The sequence below is a fragment of the Triturus cristatus genome, chromosome 3_1, assembly GCF_964204655.1.
Source record: "Triturus cristatus chromosome 3_1, aTriCri1.1, whole genome shotgun sequence".
Classification (NCBI taxonomy): domain Eukaryota; kingdom Metazoa; phylum Chordata; class Amphibia; order Caudata; family Salamandridae; genus Triturus; species Triturus cristatus.
In genome coordinates this window covers 230,925,572-230,952,612 of record NC_140583.1, presented here as the reverse complement: position 1 = coordinate 230,952,612, position 27,041 = coordinate 230,925,572, and the positions used below count along the sequence as shown (strand labels likewise).

The window sequence follows — 27,041 nt, the reverse complement described above, 5'->3', positions numbered from 1 at the left end:
TCATTCCTTTCGTATATAAAGTTCTCATGCGAAAAGGTCCGATGTATCGACATGTTGACCTTCCGGTTATAGGTGGTCATTGTTCTTTCTTATCACTCTAACTAACTGGAAACTGGCAGTCCTCCACGTCCCTATCCTTGACAAGGAACACTGTGCTCTGAACGGAGGATGCCTGGAGATCTTCGGAGCCATCCGAGTCTGCGCAGTGGACATTGCGCTCACAAGACAGTGGCCACTTCTGAACTCAATTTTGAATATCATGGCCTAGAAGGCCCGAATGCCAACTTAAGCAAAACAAACATAAAACATAATTAATATACGAAAATGATGATTCTAATGTTTAATCCCACGCTAATCCCATGGTATATTAGTATTTTCCTAGTTTATAGCAACATTTAAAGCGATAATACTCACCAATTGGTCCCAGCAGGAATGCAAACCATAACAAAAGCAACATCAATCATGCAAATGTCTATCATAACACCTTCTATGGTTAATATGTGTAGGAGAGTAGGGTCTGCTATCCTATGGTCACCCCAAATTTTTGCTTTTTGCTTCACTGGTTTTTGACATATTGAGGCTGTGGGCCTGCTAATCAGACCCCCAGCCTGCTGTTCTCTCTAACTAAATTGACACTATGCACCCTAGGTGCATAACCAATTGGAATTGGATCACCCTGTGAGCCCCTGTACCAGTGTAAACTAGGTACCCAGGGCATTGGTGTATCTAAGGCCTACCAGGGGCTGAAGCATGTATTATGCCACCCCTGGCCTGGCCTAACAAATTTGACACAACTGGCTGATCACTCAGCTGGGGTAAGTTGGTGTAACCACCTCTTACTTAGTTGTAGTATACCTATACCTAACCTTAAATGGGACACATGTTAACCTATGTCACTCCTATGGCAGGCCTTGACAATCCTGAAGGCAGAGTGCTTGGTTCCATGTGAGACGGTGCTCTGGCATGAGCTGAGCCTGTCTGCAGTGGTCGGAACAACTTCCTTCTACCGTTTCCAGATATCGTCATACCACATACTCTTAAGTGCATTATGAACCTCGCGGTTAAATGCTATCTTTGGTTTGGCCTTATCAAAACATGTCGAGTGAGGTGTCATACGAATTGGAATACTAACCCCTCGCCAATTCTGGCGACGGGGTTAGCATTCCACCCTTCTAGAGGGACACGACATGTACAGTACCCGAAACCCGGGTAAAATCACACATAGCCTCAGCTCCACAAAATGGATGCTGCCACCACAGACACAAGTCTGCCCTCCTGCTGCTGGGAGTCCTTCCAGCTTGGGAGACGTGGACAAAGTGTTTCCTGCAATGGGAGGTGCGAGCACCACCCCAGACAGGATTTTGTGTATTGGTCAGGTAGGGCTTGAAAGGAATCAGACATGCCTGAGGCTCACAAGGAGCCTCGGTGCATATGCCAGTTCAAACCGGTCCTGGGGCACACCAGCCCCGGACCTGGGGCGAGCTGGACAAAGGATTGGGGGTGTAACCACCACACTTCCTGGTCCCACCCTTAGGGAGGGACCTAGCAGGTAGTCCGGCCCCTAGAACCTGCTTAAAGGTAGGAGCTGTGTCCTAAGACTTCAGACATCCTGGAATCAACTTGAAATAAAGAAGAAGACGGGAACTTCGACGCTCTGCTGCACAGAGGACAGAAGGAAATCTCCCCTATGGTCAGGGAGTGACCATCTTGCTAACGCAAGCACCAACCAGCTATTCAACATCTGCTTTGCCGCCGCCTCCCGCCCGAGCCCAGAGCCCGACAAGACCTGGACCTCCAGACCTCTCACAGCCCGATCCACAGTCCCTGCAAAGAAGGAACCCGCAGAGGCACCGAGACACGTGGAGCCAGCCATCTTGAAAGACCGATGACAAGCTGCAAGCGCGACGACAGAGGCTCCCTTCAAGTTGTGCTTTGGGTCCTGAGAAGCCCAACACCCGAGCAGCATCTGCACCAAATTTTTATTTTATTTTATTTTATAACACTTGTAAGGCGCGCAGCTACCCACAAAGGGTTTCCCGGCGCCGGATCAGCGTACCGTACAAACATCCACTGGACAAGGAGCAAACTTGAAGCACATTATTTATCGAACAACCAGGTCTTTATGCTTTTTCTAAAGCTCATGAAATTTTCCTCCTTACGTATATGGATGGGTAAGGTGTTCCACAGAGTTGGGCCCAAATAGGAAAACGATCTTCCGCCTATTCTAGCCCGCTTGAACCTAGGTACCACAAAATTCGCAGCAGTGCCTGAACGGAGGCTGCGATTGGGAAGATAGAGTTTAGCAAGATCCTGTAGGTATTTAGGGGCGATACCAGCTTTGATTTTAAATAGGTAAATCAGGGTTTTGAACCGAATCCGGTTTTCGACCCTGAGCCAGTGCAGGTCCCTAAGATGCTTGGTGATCCCAACGGATCTGGGGATTCTGCAAAGCAGTCTGGCAGCGGCGTTTTGCACCAGTTGCAGCCGTCTTATTACCACTTTGTTTGAACCCAGGTACAAGATGTTTCCGTAGTCAAGCCGAGATGTCACTAAGGCATTGACTACGATCTTCTGGGTGGAAGGGGGTAACATCCAGGCAATTTTGCGAAGCCATTGAAGAATGGCAAAACATATGCCAGCCACTTTGTTGGCTTGCTGCGTCATAGATGACAAAGGTGAGCCCTCCAGCATCTCCACGATCTGCGTGGGGCCCCTCTGCATTTTGCATCTCGACGCGCCTGCCCGGTCCCTGGCCCGTTGGCTAGTGGCCATTTTGGTGACCTAACTTGAAATCAACGATGCTGGTCTGGTTGCTCCAGACTGGCCCCAGCTGCTCTTCAAAAGAGCAGCCCCTCTGACCTTGCTGGTCAGAACAATCAGCTTTCTTTACTTTCCACAACTCCTGCCTTTGCCAAGGCTTGTTTGCTTCTTTCGAGTCGCCGACACCGCCAACAGCGAGAGCCTGCATGGGAAAGCTCGTGACTCGACTCCTGGACATCGCCAACCTTCAGGGACCACGTGGCTGCAAAGACAAGCTACACCTCATCACCTGTTTTCACCCGACATCACCTGGTACCTACCTGGTGCCACGCCGGTCACTGGCTAGTGACTGTGAACACTGTCCCCTCTGCTTTCAGGTCTTCTACAACTCCGATCCACCCTTGGATCCAACACAGCTCTTCTGGACCGACCGCCTGCAGCATCTTTGTCATCAGGCTCCATTGAATCGATAGACGAAACCCGACGCACTTCGAGACCTATGCACCCGCTTCCTGTGGGTGAGGTAAAGCTGGCACTCCGGTGCCCAAGTGTAGAGAAACATCTCTAGTGTCTGTGTTTTAAGTCTTAAGTTCGTAGTCCATCCAGAAGACCCTTTCTGCAGTAACTTTTAAACTTTTACGCACCCATTGAAAACCTATGGGAGCCCGTGTGTGACTTTCCTCACTGCACACGCGACCCGTGGACCTCCTGGTCACTAACTGAAGTTAGCTCCTTGTAGGCCCAGCGATTCTAGAGGCCCTAGGCCTTTTCCCTTTCCTGTTCGTGGTACTTATACCACTATTTTAGTATATGGTTTGAGTGGCCACCAGGGCCCATCCATATAAAGTGCAACTTCTGTATATTATAACACTGTCTTGTTTAACGATTTGTGCTCCTGTGCTCATAAAGAGTCTAGGGGATACTTTGAGTAATAAATACATATATATTTTGAATATATATCTGTGTGGTGTCCTTTCATTGGTATAAAAGGGGGTTACATATGGTAAAACAGCCTGCTTAACACGCTTTAACGAGTTTAGCCTCAAAGACTGCTTAGCCTACGCTACCACTAGGGCAGCTAGTCCGAAAAGGTTGACTTACAACCACACCATAAGGGTTGCTTGGCATGGTACAAGGTGGTCACTTTAACTAGTGAACATCAGATACCAGGCCAACTTCTCACAATATGCGTAACACTGTTAGTTATTATAGTTATTCTGCCATGCTATTAGCATTTAGTCCCGCGTGTAATTTGTGTTTATCAAAATGCACTGGTTGATTAATATACCACGGCACATAGTTAATACAGGTTAATATGTAAATTGATTACGCCATTAGTATTTTCATGCAAAATAGAGAAGGTATACAAAACTTTGTTTTACCTGCTCCATCAATCCCCCCTTTGGTGATTTTTAATATCACCACATATCACCCTAAATATTGATAACATTTTTACGGAAATGAATTCAGTTCTCTTAATTTTTGTTACATCACATCATAGTTTCTCCCATCTCATCCTCCCTTGTTTTCTTGTACATATTTTCTTTCCATTCTTCTAGTTCTATATGTCCCATTTCTCTTTCCTTTCTTTCTTTCTTTCTCTCTTTTCTTAGAGACTTCTCTTTTGATTCTATTTTGTGACTTTTTTCTTTTTATACATACACATCCTAATCTCGGAATTAATACTAATATTATCACACAGGTCACTGGAATTAGAATCTTACCTATAAATGAACTACCTAGCTTTATCAAAAAGTTTTTAATAGTAGAAAATCCCTTCCTAATCTTCTCCCATACACTCTCAACCGCCAATGGAACAATTTCCTCATGCAAGTCCGTAATATTTTGAATATATTTCTTTAAATTATGACTCTCGCCAGGAATATAAGTACAACAATGTTGCACTTTCAGCATTTCAGCATAAGGATATCAAAGTTTGAGGGCCAGAGTTAGTTTAAAAATAGAGGAGTTATGCACATAACTCCTATATTTTTAAACTAACTCTGGCCCTCAAACTTTGATGTCCCCTTTGCTCTAATACTTGTTATATCCTTATGGGCTACAAAACCGGATAGTTCATTGTACCCACTAGTGTAATTTTAACAAAATTTATGTCACGATTGTCAGTTTTTGAATAATATTTATCGATTATTTGTAACTTTTCTATTGTAGATTCCCTAGCTTTCACTGAAACAGTCATGGGCCAACAAAAACCGGATGGCTTATTGTGCCCATTACTGTTTATTTTAATTATGCTCATGTCATTAAATGTCCAATTTAGGACTATATTTTTCTGATCATCCACTAACACTATATTGTGGTTCTTTTCTATTTTTATTGAAATAGTTTCAGTTTTTGATTATTTAGTCGTTTTAATAATCTTTGGTTAGTGGTATAAATAAACCTGTTTATAAATTTCTTTATATGCACGAGCAGTCTTGATTCACATTGCAAATACAAGGTTAGCTTCTAGAACTTAAAAGCGGCCGCTTTTTACTTTTAAGATCGGGTCTATTGACCTTTTTCAAGATGGCGCTGACACAATGTACTATGTCAGCTTTAGAAACAGTCCGCTCTTTATTTCCATGATCGGGTTTTTATCCCTTTCCAAAATGCGCTTATATTTTGAACTGTTGTCTGTGCCGAATTTTTCAATTAGCTATCAGTGACGTATGAACGGTTTTGATATAAATAGAACACACGAACCTGAGCGTTCTTAAGCGGGTATTTTCCTGTTACCTGAACGCGGATCTACGATATCGGTACACAGCGCCACGAGAATTAGATTACCGAATATGAAGGTACGTTATACAATGAGGGAGCCGTTACACCATCTTTCAATAAGTTGCCTTAGATATAGGATTACTCATAAGGCATCCTAGAGTTTCTATCTACATCCCACCTTAGTTTACACTATCGCCCTTTCCCTTTTGTTTATTGCATTTTAGATATACTGAAATATACGTCTTCAAAGTAGGTTGATCTGAGACGCTACGACCGAGGGATGCAGTACCCAATGTTAAAAATAAAAATATATCGTATATAACCTAAGTAAGCGGTCATTTTAATTTTATTCTAAAACTATGAGATGCTTACCTTTAATTTGTATGGGAAAAGTAATTTGATTCTCTTTCTTTTAATATAGTACCTCTATGCACCAAAACATTGATAGGTGTGCACATTATTGATGCCTCAACCATCTATAACTAATGGCGGCCAGCTACAGTACATGCTCTAGCTCCCCGAGACAAAAGTAGGTTTGCAATTCCTAATATATAATCTAATATAACTGTAAAACTGTCAAAATATAATATATACACACATCTATTTAAAATGTATGACATACATCTTTTTTCGTTTCGTCTATAGAGATCCGTTTATCACTGAATTGACATACAACTACTAGAATACTGTGATTATATTCTTAGCCATCTATCCATACGTAAATTCTTAGGATCTTGCAACCTAATAGTTTTCTAGTAAGTGTGGCATTATATGATACTAGTACTTCAACTTACCTTGATACTAGGTCATAATATTAACATTGATTCTATTGAATTATTGTTTTTACAGTTATTTAATATCTTGCTTGGAATTCCGCTATCACTCATTCAACTAAGCTCGTATGTTATGAAGTAAGTCAGCCATTACTATACATTAATTGTAAGCATACAGCCTCTAGCTTTAGTATTATCAGTTGCATGTATACCAATTCAGAATTGAACTCGGAATTGAATACTGAACTCTCTTCTATAGACTGACTCTTGTTAGGTCCATATCTCCTTAGGATATTAAGATCCTTTAAATAGATTACTGATAAATTAGCTTCCATTTTGCAACCATTGTATTTGTTGGGCCATGTGCATGTTTACTTTTTGTCTTTGAATCTATTTCTTTTATCATTCTGTTTCTCTCTTTTTCCTTTTTTTTTTCTTTCTTTTTCTTTCTCTTTTTATTTTTCGTTCTATCAATTTTATACTCTTTATTAGTATTGTAATTAGTATAGTTTAATTTATTTAGAACTGTCCTTGTATTTATTTTCTGTAAATAATATCTTCATAGTACAATAGGATTAGTGAATCTACCATAATTTGAGTTTTGTTCTTTTGAAGATAAACTATACGACCAAGTAATGCTATATCGGTTAAAATCAATGCATTACCTAAAATCAATGATATGTAATGAAATGTATTATTTGTGAATAATGTTGCTGATAAAAAACAGATAACCGTTTAATCTGGTGTTATGTTTATGATTGAATTAATGATCAATTTTCTAGGTATTTTTATTTACAATATAGAAATAGTAACCACCATGTTATATTATATTTCATATAGTTACATTGCAATAGACGGTCACCTGATGAAGGCAGAATTGCCGAAACGCGCGTAGCTCACATCTACCGCATTGCTTGTATCAAGTGTTCATCGACTAGATATTTACTCTCATCTGTTCGAATTGTTGAATTGTTTAATGAATATGATGATCTGTTTCAGTACAATTATTTTATATATTATCTTTTGTTAATATTTATTGTCACTGCATATTTTTCTCAATCAAATGATTTAAAATGAATTTAGAAAAAAAAAAATGGAAATTGAAAACAAATAAAACGATATATTTTTTCATGATAATTATGTATTTTTGATTTATACGTTACGTATAACTGGTGGTTACATTTAGTATATACCTAGAATATTTTTACATGTGATATTGAAGCTTGCTATAGTTTTCTTTACCTAATACCAACACAGAAAGTGCACACCCATTCCTCTCGCTGCAATAGAGCTCAAACTCTTTTTCATAGTCAGGCATTACAAGAGCTGGGGCTTCACACAACCCATATCTCAATTGCTTAAAAGCCTTCAGCTCCTCCTTATTCAATTCAAGGGGGTCTTTCACATCACTCTTTGTCAATTGTGCCAAAGGTTTTGCAATCAGTGAGAAATTACTGATCCACTGACGGCAATACCCAACCATTCCAAGAAACATTATCATTTCTCTTTGAGTCATTGGTGCTCTCATTCCTTTAATTATCCTGATCCTATCTGCAGTCTCTTTTCTCAGCCCTTTTTCAATTTTGTGGCTTAAATACTGTACTTCTTTTTGGCAAAATTGTAATTTGAAGGGGATACTTTAAGTCTGCCATCCACCAAATGATTCAATAACGCAACCGTATCCACTACACAGGCTTCCCGCGTTCTCGATGCCACCAGTAGGTCATCGATGTATTGAACTAGTACTGAACTTTCGGGCATTTTTAAATCTTCTAGGGACTTCTTCAAAATCTGATTGAATATTGATGGACTTTCTGTATACCCCTGTGGGATTCGGCACCATGCCAAAGTACGTTCGCCAAACCGGAATGCAAAAATCTGTTGGCTGTCAGGGTGCAATGGGATGGAAAAGAAAGCATGACACAGATCAATGACTGTGTACCATTCTGCATCATGAGGAATCTGGTATAGGATCACGGAAGGGTTTGGTACGATGGGACAACACGATACAACAATTTTATTCACTTTTTTCAGGTCTTGTACTATCCTGAAAGTTCTGTTAGGCTTTTTCAGACCCATAATTGGTGAATTACGTGGACTACTCATTATTTCTCTCAAAATACCTTGTTCAATCATTTTATCTATTATAGGAGTTACTCCTGCAATTATCTTGGGTGTCAATTTATACAGGGGAATATTTGGTTAATTTATTCCTTCTTTTACGGTTATCTTTACGGGATCTACATTGCTCATAAATTCCATGTCTTCTCCCGTGAAATCCCATACCTCGGGTTTCACCGTTTTCTTCAATTCCTGGGGCAATTCCTCTGGGTCAAATACAACAAATGCCTCAGTGACCTCGGGTTCCATATTGGCCATAGTCATTTTGTATAGTACATCCTCATCAGGAATTTCAAAAGCTATGCCATCAGGAGTACAGAAAATCGTACAATTCATTTTACACAACAAATCCCTTCCTAACAAATTCACAGGGCTGGTGTCACACACAACAAAGCGGTGCATGTCAGAAAATTTCCCTATTTTAACTTTAACTGGTTCAGTAAGATACGTTTTTATCTGTCTGATTGAGACTCCAACTACTTGGATTGTGTCATCCGAGAGAGGAAGATTTTTGACATCAGCTGATCTAACAGTTGAACGAGTAGCACCAGTATCTACTAGGAAAGTAATATTTTCATAATTTACCTTTCCGTCCACAAAAGGGCCTGTCTGGTCTACTTCCAGAGCTGCGCCAAGTACGCACTCTTCTTCCTCTCCTTGGCACCGTCAATAACTTTCTTCTGACCCACTCTCATCGCGTTGCAGCCAATACTGGGAAACAGCACTAGCGCGCGGTAGCTTAGTTACCTGTTCCTCAGTGTAGAATCCTGTCTCATTACTGTATCTCTGAGGGTTTACGCTCTGTGGAAAAGGTGGCTTTGGCACCTGACACTGTTGGGCAACAACCTGCTGTTCTCGCTGCGGTTGACAACTCACCTCAATCTGCACCTGTGGATTTAATGTTGCATTATCGCCATTAGCACTTGGGGGCAATTTACACTCGGATTTCCAATGCCCTACCTTTCCACAATTATGACATGGCCATTTCTTTTTGGCTTCGTCTATACTAATCTGTTCTTTTCCTTTTCCAATATTAGGTTTTTGTCTCACCTGGCCCATGCCATTTGCCTGTTCAATCAGTTGGGCTTCTTGTTTTTCCGCTACCTTAACCTGAGCCCACATGGCCTTCTCTTTTAGCTTACATTGCTTGGCTTCAATCTCGTCACAAAAATATTTTGCATGCCTCAATACTTCATCTATCTTTTTATTTTGCCAATCTACAGTATGCTGTTTTATCATTTCGCCTTCTTCAGGTCTCAACCCATACACAAATCGATATACAAAATGACTCAAATCTTTCTCACTCAGATTTTCCTCACCACTATATTGCTTAAACGCCAATAACAATCTCTCATAATAAGCATGTACAGATTCTTTTACTTTCTGGTGAGTTCTGTCAATTTTTACCCAATCAGTTTCTTTTGGAGGTACTTTATTTTTCAAGAAGGTAACTACCTGTTCATATTTCCTCATTTCTTCTGGATCAGGGGCACCTGTTTTAGGATCCCTAGGGTATTCTTGAGTGGGCCAACCGAACATAATTTTACATTCTGCCCACAGGTCTGCTGGTACAATTATATCGAACAGACCATTCAAATCTATCCATAATACCTTTGATAATTTGACAAATCTTTCTACCTGCCTGTACCATTCCACAGGCTTCTCGCGAAGTCTGGGGAAATCATTTGTGAATGATAAAATGTCCTATCTAGTCCAAGGAACATGCACATAACCCCCTCCTGGGATCTCCCTCATGGGACATTCAGTTACCACTGGCTCTTTTTCTCTTACTGGAAAAGCTGAGAAAGTCTTATCTGTTGCATCATCTCGTTTTCGAAACCACCTGCTCTTCCATTTACCCACATCGCTCCATTTCCTAAGTAAAACAATCAGCTCTTTGATTTGAGTTAATCTTCCTGTGGTATTCAGATTCTCAATATCTTTTTCAGAAAAATCTACTCTATATGGTTTCTGTAACGATTTTATTTTCTCAAAATCAATACCCATTTCACTCGCTACTTCCTCCAACTTCTCATGCAAACTTCTCGCCCTCCAGGTTATACTTTTACATAGAAACATTAGCTCTTAATCCTGATATGCTTTAAATTTTTCTGTTGGAATAGTCCCTAATATTAATTCTTCTAAAGTTTCTTTTAATTTAGCCACATCTAAAGGTCTAGGTTCTGCATCTTTCCGCTGTAAACTTCTTAACCAATCGATTAGTTTATCAGAAGTGGGACCTACAGGGATTGTTTCATTTCTTGCCCGCTCTATACTTCTCTCTGGGGATTCTGGTGCCGATTCTGTTGTCATCAACGTTTTACTGGCCGGACTTTGATTCACTGTTAAATTTTTAGGGATACTTAAACCGGAAGTTCCTACTACTTTTCCCCATGGATTCTCTTCTGAATCTCTTTTTCCAGTCTCAATTTGTTTATTACTATTGTAAGGAATTGTTAAACAATGCTCACTATCTTTCTCTTTATCAAAGACAGGCATCACTGGTCCTATCGTTACCGGAACAGTTAAGAGCTTCCATATTTTTGGTTAACTCCCTAATCTTCTCAGTTAACTCCAGGGTAGTTCTAGCCAATTCAACTGAATTTTCATTTACCATCCAAACGGGCTGTGCAACTTCAGACTCTCCTTAAGGGAATATTTTTCCCTAAATCAGGTGGCGTTTGCTCAAAAGTCTTGTTTCGTGGTGCTTCTTTTACTGGCGCACTTGGCGTCAGCAACGTGGAATTTGGTTGATACAGGGGAGGATTTTTATAAAACATGTCCTCGAGTACATCATCCTCCGATTCATTCACACCATACTTGTAACCTTCTGACCCTGTATTGCTTCTTTTCTCTGTACACTTCCTACTACTATTCTCTTCAGCATTTCTCATAGGGAACATCCCATCAGCCATGTTTGCACTCCGCCATCTCTTCATCCTGTCATCATGACTTTCCTGTCCACAAAGTCTCCCAAACATGTATTTGTACCTTCCGCCACTCCGCTGTCGCTCTCTTTCATACATCTCATCTTCCCATTCCGTTAAAGCTTCAAACTGAGTAGGTCTAGGTCTTGGTTCCAATCTCATCATTCTTTCTCTTCAATTTCTTAATACCGCTAAACTAAAGGAACCATCTTCGGGGAATGCTAATACTCCATCTTCTTTAGTATACTTTGCCCAATTATCTAGCCAAATACATGTATGGTACCCGTATTTCGCTACCATGAAGGATGCGGGTGATTTCGATGGGGGAAGTATCTGTCCTTCCCTAGTCATTATTGGCTTATCCCTTTTAAATAGGTTCTTGATCTTCCCAAACCATGATTTTTTCTCTTTCTCTGGTGGATCATAATACATCATTTTCCTTATCCTGTATCGCTAGATTTCTTCTACGACTATTCTGTGGTCTTATCCAATTGTAGCACGACTCACACTAACGCACCAATCAGGAGCGTCAATGTCACTTCTGTAATTCTCCAATCCCAGCGCGACTCACTCTAATGCACCTATCCGGAATGTTTACGTCACCCTGGCCCTTCTCCACTCCTAGCGCTGCGTTCACCAACGCACCAATCCGTGAAACCCTTGTCTCTTAATGGCTGGCCAATCCCAGCGCGGTCTTTCTGACGTCAACTTTTTTCGCTACTCTTGCTTCTGCTGACCCCTCCTTTACAATTTTTATCTGCAAACTTTCTCTACATTCTCCTTTACTCAAAAACACCACCATTGTCTGTTCCGCTAAACCAAAGAAATAGTTTTTACCTTCTCGACAGCAGCATTTACCTCTGCCCTTCCACGGAATTATTCAGTTCACCGATAAAGTAGCACTTCCCTCTACTTTACCCTTCTAACAAGCAATGGCAATCCGTTTCTCTAGAGATAAAACACATGTGGAGACTACAATGCTCCTGAGAATTAAGGCCAGAGTTTCATGAGAAAAAACAGAGTGCTATTTCACTTATGCACATTCATACGGAAAATGTAGTCCATTCACACAAGAATTCTGTATTTCTCGAGAGCAGCGCTTACCTCTGCCCTTCCACAGAATTATTTAGTTTCGCCAATAAACTAGCACTCCCCTCTACTTTACCCTTCTTACAAGCTTAGGGGACACCTATTACCTTTCCAGTGATAAGCGAAATCAGAGCTCACAATTGATTCCTGTTCTTAAGGCTGAAATTTCACAGGAGGCCTTCGCTATCCATACACCACTTTCACACGGAAATGTCCCTAACGATAACACACGACGATGTTACCAATTCAAACCCAGACAATGCGTCGTGTGACTCGCCACACGTTTTCCCCGTGTACCTACAGGGCAACAAGACAATGCACCGTGCGATTTCACTTGCCACACGTTTTCCCCGTGTACCTACATGGCATCCAACTTCCTACATCCCAGAAGTCTTCAAAACAACATAGAACGCGACGGAACTCAACATCGAATGTTAGTACATAAATCAATAATAAATCAATCATTCATCAACTAATAATCAATAATCACCAAACCAATACAATAAAACCATAACTTTGCTACCAGGAAAACTGATCCAGCCGAAAGGGGCAAATGTACATATCCTCCCTGCGTCACAGACCCGTCATCACTCTTACTGATTCACGCGTACATTCATTGGTGGGGCCCATAACACCAACATTCATTCGACTCACTTGAATCTGCATGCATGAGGATGAGATTCTCCGCTAGACATGGGGGGGGTACCTTATTACCTATAGGAAAGAAATTAATTACAAAATATACATATTTACATCTGTACTTCTAGAATCCTAACCTTAACATCAAGGCACGCCACCACTTGGTTGACGGACCAATTAGTAGGACTGGTTGATGGTGATTTAGAACCAGCTAAAACACATTTAAAGCTTCGGAATCTTTAAGCAATACTGTAGGAAGGTGCATATCTGACTATGGTTACCCCCAACTTTTTGCCTGGTGTCTAGCTGGTTTTTCGACTTAGTTGGCCTGAGATCCTGCCATTCAGGGTCTCAGGCTGTCTGCTCTCTCTTTAAAATGGACTCCATGTACCCTAGGTACATTCCCAATTGGTAAGGATCACCTTATTGGACCCTGTACTGTGTACCCCAGGTACCCAGGGCATAGGTGTACCCTAGGCCTCCCAGGGGCTGCAGCATGTATTATGCCACCCCTGGTCTGGCCTTCCAATCAGACACAACTGGCTGATCACTCAGCTGGGGCAAGGTCGTGTAATCACCCCTTGCTTAGATATAGTATACCTATATCTACCCTTAATATAGACACATGTGTACCTATCAGCCGCTCCTATTGCAGGCCTTAACAATCCTGGAGGCAGAGTGCTTGGTAACATGTGAGATGGTGCTCGAGCATGAGCTGAGCCTGTCTGCAGCTTTCGGAACCATGTCCTTATAGCTGTTCTATGATATAGCCTACCATATACTCTTAAAGTACCTTATAATCTTAAACGGTTATGGTAACTATGGTTTGGCTTTATCAAAACATGTTGTGTAAGGTGTCTAACACTTTGGAATAATACCCCCATACCATTTCTGGTGATGAGGATATTATTCCTCCCTTCTAGAGGGAGAGACATGTTAAAATCCTACTTTGCTGTTTAACTCTCACCAAAGCCTCAGCATCATAAAATGGATGCTGCTGCCACAGACACAAGTCTGACCTCCTGCAGCTCGGAGCCCTCCCAGCCAGGGAGGCCTGGACAATAGGTTTCCTGCTTGGGGAGGTGCTAGCACCTCCCCAGACAGACTTTAGTGTATTGGGGCAGCGAGGGCTGAAAGGAATGAGACATGCCTGGGGCACACAAGGTGCTCCATGCATAGTCCAGTTCAAACCGGTGCTGGGGCACTCCAGCCCCAGTTCTGGCGTGAAACTGGACAAAGGAAAGGGGGTGTAGCCACTCCCCTTCCTGGTCCCACCCATAGGAGGGACCTTGCAGGTAGCCCAGCCCACTAGCCCAGTATATCAGTAGCTAGCTGAGCCCTGCTAAATTAGATTAACCTGAATCTGCAACTTGAACAGAAACTCTGGACCTTCGACATTCGACCTCAGGAAGAAGACTGAAGAAATCTCCCTTGTGGCCAAGGAGTGACCACCCTGGGCAACCAGGCACCATCCAGCGACCGCTGCTTTGCTTTGCGACTGATGCTACGAGGGACGACTGCAGAGACTGACCAGTGCTGAGACTTCCAGACACCTCTGAACCAGATCCACATCTCCAGCGAAGCTGAGACCCGTGGAGGCGGCGAGGGACGTGGGACCGGCGACTTGGGAAAAGTGGCTAGTAACTGACTAGCGCGACTTCCGAGGCTCCCTCGAGGCTGTGCTTGGGGAATTGAGAAGCCCCACTCCCGAGCACCATCTGCAAAGAAGATCAGCTCCCCACACTTCACTTGTTCTGCGTGGGGCCCTTCTGCACCTGTGTTGCTTGACGTGTTGTCCGGTTGCTGGCCCGTTGCCTAGTAGCCTCTGCGATGATGAACCTTTATTTTCATCTTGTTGGTCCAGCTCCTCCAGACTGGCACCCGCTCCTCTGTGAAAGAGAAGCACCCCAGACCTTCCTGGTCTGCACCAGAAGCAAGTCCTCCATCCTGCGTGGGTTCCGCTTGCCAAGGCTTGTTGGGTCCTGACTCGACCTCAACGCCGCCGACAGCAAGAGCCTTCGTGGGACAGCTCACCTCCTGGTCCTGGTCATCCTCGACGTCTGCTGGTACCCGTGGCTGCTGCGACAAGCTTCACCTCTTCACCTGCATCTTCACGACATCGCCTGGTTCCTTCCCGGCTCCTGGCTGGTGACCTAGACTCTGTCCCTTCTGCTTGCAGGTTCCTTCCTTCTTGATCCCCACCTTGGGATCCACCGGACACTCTTCACTGACTGCCTGTCAGCAACTTTCCTTCAGGCATCCATAGAAGTTCACGACGAAACCCGACGCAAGTTCACACCTATGCACCCGCAGCCCGTGGGCTATGTAACTTGGGTACTTCGGTGCTCACAAGGGTATGGACTATCCTAGGGTCTAGTTTGTGAGTCTCGACTTTCTAGCTATACCAGAAGTGTCCTAAAACTGCTTAATTCTAACTGCAAGTGATTCTATCGACTTTTACGCATTACGCGTGAGTGTTTCCACTCTGCACCTGAATCCCGTGGGCCTCCCACTTCCTAACCTTTGGTAGTGTAGTGTAGCCCCAGTGATTCCCTAGGCCTAGGCCTATCCTGTGTTCGTGACAGTGGTTCTTATACCACTTACTTAGTATATGGTTTGCGTGGCCCCTAGGGCCTAACTGTATTACTTACCTGTGTGACTTAATGTATGCCTAAATAAGACTGTGTTATACTTACCTCGAATCTCACAAAGAGTGCTGAGGGTTTGCCTAGAATAAATACATTCTATTTTTATATATATCTGTTGTGGTGTCCTTTCATTTGGTATTCAAGAGATTACATATGGTATAACAGCTGGCTTCACATGCCATTCAGAGTTTAGCCTAAGCATGCACTTGTCCATGCTACCAATAGGATAGCTGGTCTATAAGGTTGACTTTACAACCAATCACCATAAGGGTTGTTTGGACTGATACAAGGTGTACACTAGAATTAGTGACATCATATATCAGGCCAACTTCTCAAAAATACCTTAAAGAATCACAAACGAATTTTCTGTTAATCAATATTTAGTTTATCTAATTCATTTGCTTTCAGTTGCATAATTATCATTTCGATCAAAACAAAGTTCAAATTTAATTATTCAGCACAATTTAGCATGACATGTATATTTACCTATTCTTGATATTGAGGGCTCTTTTTCTAACTCAGCTGTCAGCTCTGCATAATCAAATCCCTTCAGGTGAAATCGTCCCAATAGAATGCAGGCCAATACCCAAATAAGTCCAAAAAGTTATTTCGCTCAGCACGACACAGTTCCAAAGATCTCCAAAGGACCAGGCATTCATGCAAGTAAATCACGCCAATTCGGGACACCTCTCAGGAACCCACTAACACTAGTCTCTCCCCCTCTACTATACTTCTTTTATAATAACATTTCTGGGTAACATGAAACATTTACTGAACTGGGAATGACTGTGATTGGATAAGCCTTTCAAAATTGTTATATGGTCCGATATTCTCAGTCTTGGGTTCTCAGGAAAAATAGCTATGTCATTCCTTTGGCTTATAAAGTTCTCATGCGAAAAGGTCCGATGTATCGTGTTGACCTTCCGGTTATAGGTGGTTATGGTTCTTTCTTGTCACTCTCACTAACTGGAAACTGGCAGTCCTCCACGTCCCTATCCTTGACAAGGAACACTGTGCTCTGAACGGAGGATGCCTGGAGATCTTCGGAGCCATCCGAGTCTGCGCAGTAGACATCGCGCTCACAAGACGGTGGCCACTTCCGAACTCCATTTTGAATATCATGGCCTAGTAGGCCCGAATGCCAACTTAAGCAAAACAAACATAAAACATAATTAATATACGAAAATTATGATTCTAATGTTTAATCCCACGCGAATCCCATGGTATATTAGTATTTTCTTAGCTTATAGCAACATTTAAAGCGATAATACTCACCAATTGGTCCCAGCAGGAACACAAACCATCACAAAAGCAACATCAATCATGTAAATTTCTATCATATCACCTTCTATGGTTAATATGCATACCACTGTTAGTTATTGTAGTTATTCTGCCATGCTATTAGCATTTAGTCCCGCGTGTAATTTGTGTTTATCAAAATGCACTGGTTGATTAATATACCACGGCACATAGTTAATACAGGTTAATATGTAAATTGATTACGCCATTAGTATTTTCATGCAAAATAGTGAAGGTATACAAAATTTTGTTTTACCTGCTCCATCAGCATCAACATAGCTGCAACACTTTCGTTGCCTTGTGTGTCGCATCTACAGGTACATTGACTTAAAGTGTCGCATTTAAGAACTAAAGTGAACTAAGCTAAATTCTACCATCTTACAGTAACAGTACTGTGGATTTTTGTCGTTTATGGTCTTGTGGTAAATCAATATAAAGAATACTTATTTTTTATATAAAACCGGTGTGGTGTCTCTCTGTAGTGTTGTCACTTGATAACTGTATGTGTTCACAAATGCTTTACACACTGCCTCTGAGATAAGCCTGTCTGCTTGTGCCAAGCTACCAAGAGGGTGAGCAGGGGTTATTTTAGGAGTGTACCCCTTTACCCTAACTAGAGGCGAGTGTCCCTATTTGTCACAAGTGCATACCTGTGCCAACTACAGACCCCCAAGTCTAAGTTTGGTGGTCAGCGGTGAGGATTCTGGACTTGCATTTGTGACTCATGTACAGTGATTGGTGAACAGTACTAGTGAGTGCAGACCAAAAGGCAACCACATACTGTTTTTCAATTTTATGGTGTCCTCCTAGAGGTATTTTTGATACCATGACCCTGGTTAGATGTTGCAAAATGGAACTCGACTTCTGGCACATGTTTGTCTACACAATGAAGGAGCTATGTGTGTTTTGCAAGGAAAGGGGGCTGCCTGTGAAGAGAAGGTCCAGGGAGGATTTAGAGGCATCCCTATTTCAGTATGAGTTACCCAGCTGGAAGGCAACACTACCAGTTGAGTCTGAGAAGGAGAAATTCCCTGAAAGTGAGGGAGAAACAGAACAAGATAGCTGGCTTCAGGCTTATGAGCAGAGGATGAGAGAAATTGATGAAGAGCTGAGAGAGATTGATGAGGCTCAGAGGGCCTTAGCCCAAGAAGAAGAAATTTGGGCAGTTCAGAAAGTGAGCTTTGCTGAGTTGGAGGTGGAGTCCAGCTCAGATGGTGGCAGCAAAATTGAGGTATCCAGTGCTGAGGGAGTAGTACACACACCCAGGTATGTGGTACCTGACTTGAAGGAGGGGGTTAACATACACCAGGAGGTACAAGGCTATGAGGTAGCTCCAGTAGTGTGCAGTGTCCCCGAGGAGAATGGGGAAACTGACACAGGGGTTCATGGTCCTAATGGTGGGCAGGACACTCTACGGACTCTAAATGAGAGGTGCAGGGAGAGGGGTTCCCCCATGGTTGAAGTCCTGGTGTGTGAGTGTGAAGACCGCCCAGAAGAGTGTGGGATGAGTGACAGAGACAGTCAGATACTGTCTTGCCAATCTCAGGAGAGGGGTGTGGAGTACGTGTGCAAGGCACTGGATGGTGAGGTGAAGGATAGTTTGGTTAACCTTTGTAGGGGGCTGTGTGATCCAATTGTGGGAGAGCATTTTGTAAGTCCCTGTTTTCCAGAGCTATGTCAACACCTGTTGGAGAGTGAGTTCTCTGACCGCAGGGAGCTCACATTGGAGGCAGACCTTTTGGTGGATTCCAGAGGGTCTGGAGAGGTATTGGGGAGTGATCCAAAGAAGAGTGGTTCAGGTATCTTCCAACCCAGAGTGGGGAAAGAGGTTCAGTGTAGCCCAGCTAGGTCCCAGTGTAGTGGGTGGGGTGTAGGGACTCACGTCCTGTCTCAGTGAAGAAGGAGTGAGTGTGGGGCTGCGTGTCCCGAGGTGCCCAAACCCAGTCTCAGAGCCTGGATGGTTCTTTAAGGGAACACCAGGTGGGGAGTCTAGTCTGTCCTGAGGGGTTGCCCGTTGTGTGGGATCCCCTAGTGTCTAGTGAACTGGGAGTGTCTGTAAGCAGGCCTCCATCCGTTCTGGTGTCTGGCAGTGCCACTCCTAAGTGGAGGGTGCAGAAGTCCAGACATAGGGGTGAGAGGGGAAAAGAGTCCCCAGTGGAAGAACCAATGGGTCAGGGGCCAGCCAGAAGGGCTGCGTCACCAAGGAAATGACCATGGTGACACCACTTTCGTCCTGGGGGATCTTTGCGCACTGTCAGATGGACAAGGGTCGGGAGATCTGCGCCAGGCAGACTATCACACAACACATGCGTTATGTGTTACCCTGGGGGGTGCATATGTGCTCCCCCGGAAGTCCTGGTGCGCCAGGCGAGTGTTCAACCGCATGGGTTGCTCCCGCTGTTGGGAAGCCAGGTTCAGGTGTTGACTGACCTGGAGGAAGAGGCAACTGTAATCAGTGTCCTGACCGATGTAGCTTATAGGTGTACTACTCCAGGTGGGAGGGTACAGCACTCTGGAAGGGGGTGCAGAGGGAGGGAGTCCTCGCCTCTGACCCCGGTGCAACCTGAGGGTTTAGACCCTAGGTTGGGGAGCCAAGTTCAGGTGTTGTCTGACCTGGAGGGAGGGACAACTGTAAACAGTGTCCTGACCGGTTGGTCTTATAGGTGTACCACTCCAGGTGGGAGGGTACAGCACTCTGGAAGGGGGTGCAGAGGGAGGGAGTCCTCGCCTCTGACCCGTTGCAGTCTGAGGGTTTAGACCTTAGATTTGAGGGCCAGGTTCAGGGTGTCCCCCCTGACCTGGACAGCCAGTTGCAGGATAGAACCCCTGAACTGGTGGGCGAATTGAGCAGGACACCTGCCACAGGTGCCCTGGCAATTCTGGAAGGGGGTACCACTCCAGGTGGGAGGGTATCGAGCCCCAACAAGGAGGAGGAGGACCAGGTGTGAGAAAGCCCAGCCCAGTCTCCTGTCCAGCCGCCGGGTACAGGCCTGGGGCTGGTGGGTCAGTGCCAGGATGTCATACCTGACCTGACAGGAGGGAGAATGGACAAAGGGTGCCAGGCACCTGGGGCTACTGCCCCCCGCTCTCTGATGCCACAGACGTTTGAGAGCCCTGAGAGGCACAAGGTCTGGGTATCATCCCTGACTACTGTCAGTGGCCACTGTGGCTTGCTGTATGTCTGTTGGGACACACCTGCGAGCACATTAACGTTAGGTGCTGCACAGGTGGTGTCCACAGGTGAGGAGATGGGTTCCCTTGGGTTAGCTTGGTGGGCCCTGAGAGTATGGACAGAGGGAGCCAAAAAGGTTCAGATTGGCGTAGAACTGGAATATGCCCCTGCAGTTGCGGGCTAGGTCCAGGTACTATCGCCCAAAGCAGGGAAGCCCGTCAAGGTAGTGATTGGTCTACCCTGCGTTTTGGCTGGAAGGGGGTTGTGTTGGACTTGGCCCTTTTCGCAGGGTCATCCCTGAACTTTTTGCCTTACTCCAGTATTTCTTCTGACCTGTTGTTGGCTGTTTTATAACTCTGGGCACTTTACCACTGCTGATCAGTGCTAAAGTGCATATGCTCTCCCTATTGTAACTTGATGTATGGATTAATGATTCCATGATTGACTGGTTTGGTTTGCTTGTCAGACCCTAGTACAGTGCACCAGGAGTGCCCAAGGCTTGTAAATACAAATGCTTCCGGTGGGTTTGCAGCACTGGTTGTGCCATCCACAGAAGCAGCCTATAAAAGTGTGTCTAAGGTCTGCCATTGCAGAGCCTGCATGCAGTCTGGTACTGTCATGCTGACTGGGCAAGTGCACCCACTTGCCAGTCCCCAAACCTTCCCTTGTCTTCATGTCAGACACCCCTATGGTAGGCCCAAGGGCAGGGTGCATTGTAAGTATAAGGTAGGACATGCCCTGGTGTGTGTGGTATGTTCTAATAGTGAATTACAGCCATTTTCGTTTTTCACTATTGCAAGGCTACCTGTTCTCCATAGGCCAAAATGGGCAGTTTGATTATTACATCTTATAATCCTAACTGACTCAGGAAACAGGGTAGAAATTCGAATTTAGTATGCCTGAACTCAGAATGATAAAATACATCTTTTAGTGAAGTTGGTTTTAACATTCTGTGTTTGAAAATGCCACTTTTAGAAAGTAGGTATTTTCTTGTCTAACCATTCAAACCTGCCTCTGCTAGGCTGTGTATTCCTTGTCTGGAGTTTGAGTGACAGAGCTGGGAAATTCCAGGAGACAGAGTGAGGTGGCCCAATGGTGAATAGAGAGATCTGCATCTAGATGGGAGGGAGGAATTGCACCTGGGACCTGAATAGGGCTGTGCCTTCCCTCCACAATGCTGGCTCCACCTCCTGCGGTGTGTCTGATGTCTCTGCCCTGCACTCTGAAAGGAAAGAAGGAGTCAGGTAAACAAAGTGCTCCAGGACTGACCAGAACTGGTTTGGACTAGGCAAAGGCTCCTCTGCCCTCAGAGGACAAAGGATTTTGGGGTATAAGTATTGGGACCCTGATCCCAAGAACTTTAGATCACTTTGGGAAACAAGAAGAAACCTTTGCTGAGGAGACGAACCAAGAAGAAACTGAGGAGAGACTATCCCTGAAACTGGGGGATTGGCCTGCAGGGGTTGCCTACTGCCAAAGAGAGGAGAAAGAAACTTTGTGTGTACTTTTGCTCAACTTGTGAAGGATCTCCAAGGGCTTTAAAAAGAGCTTGCCTCCTGCTGAAGTCTCAGGGACAACAGACATCAACCACCAGCTCCCCAGAGTTCTTTATAAGTGCCTGCTGCTGTTTTTGGACCTTCTGAGGGACTGCGTGTCGCAAGGAGCTTTAAGCGCGACTCACGGAGAAGAAGCGTGTCGCCGTCGCAGCCACTGCCGTCGCATCACTGAACAAGGGTGTCGCCGCTGTAGCTGTCACATTGCACCGCATCACGAGAAGCGTCCCGCAACACCGAAGAAGCGTGCCGCCATCGCAGCCATCGTAGCTGACGCATTGCACCGCATCACAAGAAGAGTCTCGCATCAAGGAAGAAGCGTGTCGCAGCCGCTGCCGTCGCATCTTGGATGACGCCGCTGTAACTGTTGCATCGAGCGGAAGCGTCTTGCATCGCTGGAGAAGAGTGCTACTGCTGTAGCTGATGCATCGAGCCGAGATCTCTCGCAACATCGGAGAAACGAGTCGCATAAGGAAGATCTTCACGTCTTTATTTCTTTGCACCAAACTTTCATCGCATCAACATCATTACAACACTTTCATTGCCCTGCGTTTCGCATCTACAGCTACATTGACTTAAAGTGCATTTAAGAACTAAAGAGAACTAAGCTAAATTCTACCATCTTAAAGTAACAGTATTGTGGATTTTTGTCATTTATGGTCTTGTGGTAAATCTATATAAAAAATACATATTTTTTTATATAAAACCTGTGTGGTGTCCCTCTGTAGTGTTGTAACTCGATTACTGTATGTGTTCACAAATGCTTTACACACTGCCTCTGAGATAAGCCTGTCTGCTTGTGCCAAGCTACCAAGGGGTGAGCAGGGGTTATTTTAGGAGTGTACCCCTTTACCCTGACTAGAGGCGAGGGTCCCTATTTGTCACAAGTGCATACCTGTGCCAACTAGAGACCCCCAAGTCTAACACAAGTCTAAAAACGTGGTGTATGCCATAGTATGTCCATGCCAAAACATTTATATAGGCAAAACCAATTAGGAAGTGAAACAAAGGATTGTGCAACATCGTTCAAGATTAAAAAACAAGGTTCCAACAGCACCTATGGTAAACCATTACGTGGAATTCAATATTATGGAAAAAGAGTTCAAATGGACCGTCCTCTGCGCTATCACACCCAACCCCAGAGGGGGTGACTCTGAAATCCTACTCACAAGAAAGGAAGCATACCTCCTAATGAAATTTGACACAGCTAGGAGTGGGCTCAATGAAATGACGGAGATTGAAAAACTATAAAACATCTTTTAGACTTCGAATACCCTTCTTGTGACTACGAAACCCATAATGCAACATAATTGTCGTAAGCTACATCAATATGAATCGAAAGCTCATCCCGGTACTTGCAGACGTCTTTGACAAGAGACTGAGGCTGGAAACCAGTATCCAGAATCAACCGGTGCAGAAGCCCGCAGCGTGCATAAAGGAGAGCTTAATCACCTACAGGCAAGTGACAGAGTTCTTGTACTAGTACTATTGACCAGGTTTTTAGGTTTATTTTAGTTTATTGGCGTGTGGTCATTTTAGGCGGGGGCACTATTTATGCTGCTTTTGTCGACCTTAAGTCGGCCTTTGACCTTGTCCCTCGCGCCAAAATGTGGAGACCCTTTTTGGAACTAGGTGTGCCACTTGAAATATTGGCTTTTTTGGTTATCCTACATGATGCTAATTATGCGCAGGTACATTGGGATATGCAGGGGAGTGTCACACAAAGGTTCCCTATAGAAAAGGGGGTATGCCAGGGGTGCGTTCTGGCCCCAACCCTCTTTTCATTGTATATCAACAAGGTAGTCCAGTATTTTCAGAACTATCCCACTGATGCTCCAACCTAAGCAGGTTTGAAGATCCCGTTGCTTATGTTCGCAGATGATACTCTGATACTCTCCAAGAAACAGAAGGGTTTACAGTCTGTCCTGCTGAGATTTGAGGAGTTCTGTCAGGATCATGATCTCCTAGTCAATGTAGAGAAAACGAAATGTATGGTCCTACATAAACACAAGGTTATTAATGATAGAGTTGAAATGAAGGAAGGTATCCTGGAACAGACTCAGAACTTTACTTACTTGGGGGTAACTATTGGTAGTAAACTTAGTTGGAAGCCTCAGATTAGATTATTGACTCTTAGGCATGCCCAACTGTCAGATGCCCTGCTGAAGGAGCAGCGTCTTTCTTACACTAAACCTGTTGCTCCAGCCCTTAAAATATATAATACTAAAATGAGTGCCTCGGTCTTGTATGGGGCCGAATTGTGGGGCTCCGACAATCTAGCCCCCTTAGTAACAGCCAAAAATATTTTTTTTAGGGCATTGACCGGTCTTCCCCAGTCAACTCCTTTATTGCCCCTATTTTTAGATCTTGGCTGTTATTCTATTGAAGATATGGCACAATTTAGACCGGTGGCGTACTGGAGAAGGCTCTGGGTTATCCCAGGGCTGTCTAGGTACGCAAAAGCACTCTTGGAAGTTAGAGAGGCTGACAGCTTGCATAAAATGTTATGGCTGAGACGGGTAAAAATCACTCTCTGTGAGATGGGAATGAGTAGATAGTGGGTAAATCCCGTCGAAAACCCCTTTCCTGCAAAAAATTAATATAAGGCAGCATATTGGAATATGAGTTAAACGAAGCGTTTTTCGGCCTTAACAAGATCATCATTATCCAGGGATTACTTTGAAAATAAGCATGAGGTAGAGTATGAAAATTATTGGGACCTTATCCCTTCTAGGTAATAGGAAACTTTACCACCAATTTAGGGTGGGATCACTTCCCACTAATTTATTTGTCAGTAAATGGCACACCCTGAACCACAGCAAATGTTCATTTTGTCCAACGCAGAATGAATCATTGGCACACATTTTATTTGCCTGTCCAGCTTATAAAACTCCTAGGCACAGACGGTTAAAACCTATCTGTTTAAACCTGGCGACTAGGTTAAGCAGCGAAGCACTAAGGATCCTAAAAACAGCTACTAATGAATCCATTGTGATTGCCGTTGCTAAGTTCTTAAGCTGGATGTGGGTTATACGTGCAAAGGAGAGGAGGCAATGACAATTGTCTCCTTGTATGCTGTCGGGGGCGAATAATATTATGTATCGTGCAGCTTTGATTATAATGTAATTATGATGATTATATGTACCATGGTGGGAATCTTGTTAGAGATTTTTAGTAATTTTAATTATTTATTATGTATTTATTTATCTTTTCATTGTGGATCTGTTATCCTCTTGTATATCATCTTTTTTAATGTATAAACTTGCTCCCATTGATGTTTATGAAATTTACCACTATGTTTTTATGTCAAATAACTTGCTTACATTGATAGTTTTGGATTTCTTATGGATTTGTCTTACATGATTTTAAATCGAAATAAAGACTTAATGAATGAATGAATGACAGAGTTTAGAAGCAACCGCTAGCATTTTAAAATGCAACATAGCGTAAACGAAACACACAGAGCAACACGACCTGACAGTATGTTTTAGCACTAGCCGTCTGGAAAACAATGCGCAAGATCACAGATTTCAGAATTTTTAATCAAAACTTACATAATGCATGTAAAAGGTACTACATACGCGGCGGGCCATCTAATTTCAGAACAAGGTCGGGATCTAGAATAGATGCCAGCGTGCGTGTCTGATTACCGCTTCACAATCTACATAGCGGCTCCCCCACGCCTGTCTAAATGTTTCTAATTACTTGCAGGTGGACTTTCAAGACAAGGCAGGACGCCCGAAAAAACCAAAGATCTGTCCAAATACAGGCAAGTCGTTTAAACTCACATCCTCTATTTGAGTGAACTTTCAGCAATGGGTCATCATGACTAAAGAATTTCTCACACACTTGTTCCAGGCAGAATATGGATGTACACTAAAATATAAACTTCCGCTCCCCAAGTTTGAAGATTTGGCCAGGACTGACACTGAGGATCACCGGAGACCTCCCACACTTTCACTTTCAGCCTATAGAAGGTACTTTGTGCAGTTGAACTAGTGTAAGCAGTGGAACAGGGTTTCTTAAAGTTAGATTTAACAAAGTTTTTCATTCATTTTTTTCAGTTGACACGACCAAGTCCAGGTCCTGATGAGAACCCCCCAATGAGATTGGGCTCGAAACGCGTTGACAACAGCTCTTGGGATAAGACACGAGGGAACCTTAGTACCAACACCTCTCTCTTATTGACAACACTCCAAAGAAACTATAATTCCCAGAGCCACAAACACTGGCAGGGTTATAAAAGACATTTGTTGTTGAATTTCATTTGTCCGCTGAATGTTTTCTAATGTAGTAAGGGACTGGTCTTACATGTCTCGTTATGTCTTTATAAGTTAAATCTGATTATTGTTTTTTTGATTGATTTGTCTATCATGTACTTGTTTATTTTGTTTGTTATATATGTTGCAAAAAGAAGTGTTTCCCGATTAGATGACATGATTAAAATGTAACAATCTTGTTTTTCTTAAAGTAAAAAAGAAAAGTGAAATAAATCACCCGGGCTTCTGAATTAGGGACAAAGGCTCGTTTTGTGTAGCAATTTGTGTAAATCATGCTATCTGGATACAATGTGTGTATAAACATTTGAAGTGGTCCATTCCAGATAGCGTAAGGACCCAAGCCTCCTTTGGCTGAGAGCATTAAAATACAAGCAGTTACGGGCGCGAAGAAGAACACAGGCAAACAGTACAACTAAAAAAGAGTCCCCTAAAAGCTTAAGGATACTACACTAGGTCAGTGCCCCAAGTGGCAGGAAACTAAAGACAACAAGCATTTGCAATGCAATCTGACTCGTCTTTGGGACCTTATATGTATTTAGCTATGCAGCACATTAGCCGGGGTGCTGAAACATCTACTGTTGTTTAACATGGAGAGAAAGTAAGCACCAAACTGCGTGACATGCCAGGTATGGGAACACATGGAGAGAAATATTGCCTTTCAGTGGGAAATGGTATAGTCCAAAGCTCTGTTTTTAATATAAAATCAGGGCCTTCGGTGGTCAAATCACTGAAAATACAAGATTTAAAAAAATTATTGTCTACGGGTGCTCGTGGAAGACAATTTCTATGGACTAGAATCTAGAGAATGCTAAAGTGATTCTGGTATTTTACTGATCTCTGCTGGTCGTTTATTATCAAGAAAGTTAAATAGAGGCAGTAGCCAGAAAAATAAAAAGAATTCCCTATTCAGAAAGCAATTCTGGTATTTCACTGACCTCTACTGGTCGTTTTCTATCAAGACAGTTAAATAGAGGCAGTTGAACAAGCAGAAAGCATTTCTGGTATTTTACTGACCTCTACTAGTCGTTTTCTATCAAGACAGGTAAATAGAGGCAG

The 27,041-nt window shown here is 43.4% G+C and overlaps 2 long non-coding RNA genes across 8 annotated transcripts in view; one reads left to right on the top strand and one right to left on the bottom strand.

Annotated features, from left to right (window-relative positions):
• Nucleotides 1-27,041, bottom strand: part of LOC146859984 (uncharacterized) — a 566,738-nt gene that overhangs the window by 187,296 nt on the left and 352,401 nt on the right. The window lies entirely within an intron of this gene.
• LOC146859985 (uncharacterized) lies at nt 5,374-25,477 on the top strand. Its single transcript, XR_014979074.1, has 3 exons — nt 5,374-5,561; nt 6,334-6,395; nt 25,417-25,477. It is a non-coding gene; the product is annotated as an uncharacterized LOC146859985 (long non-coding RNA).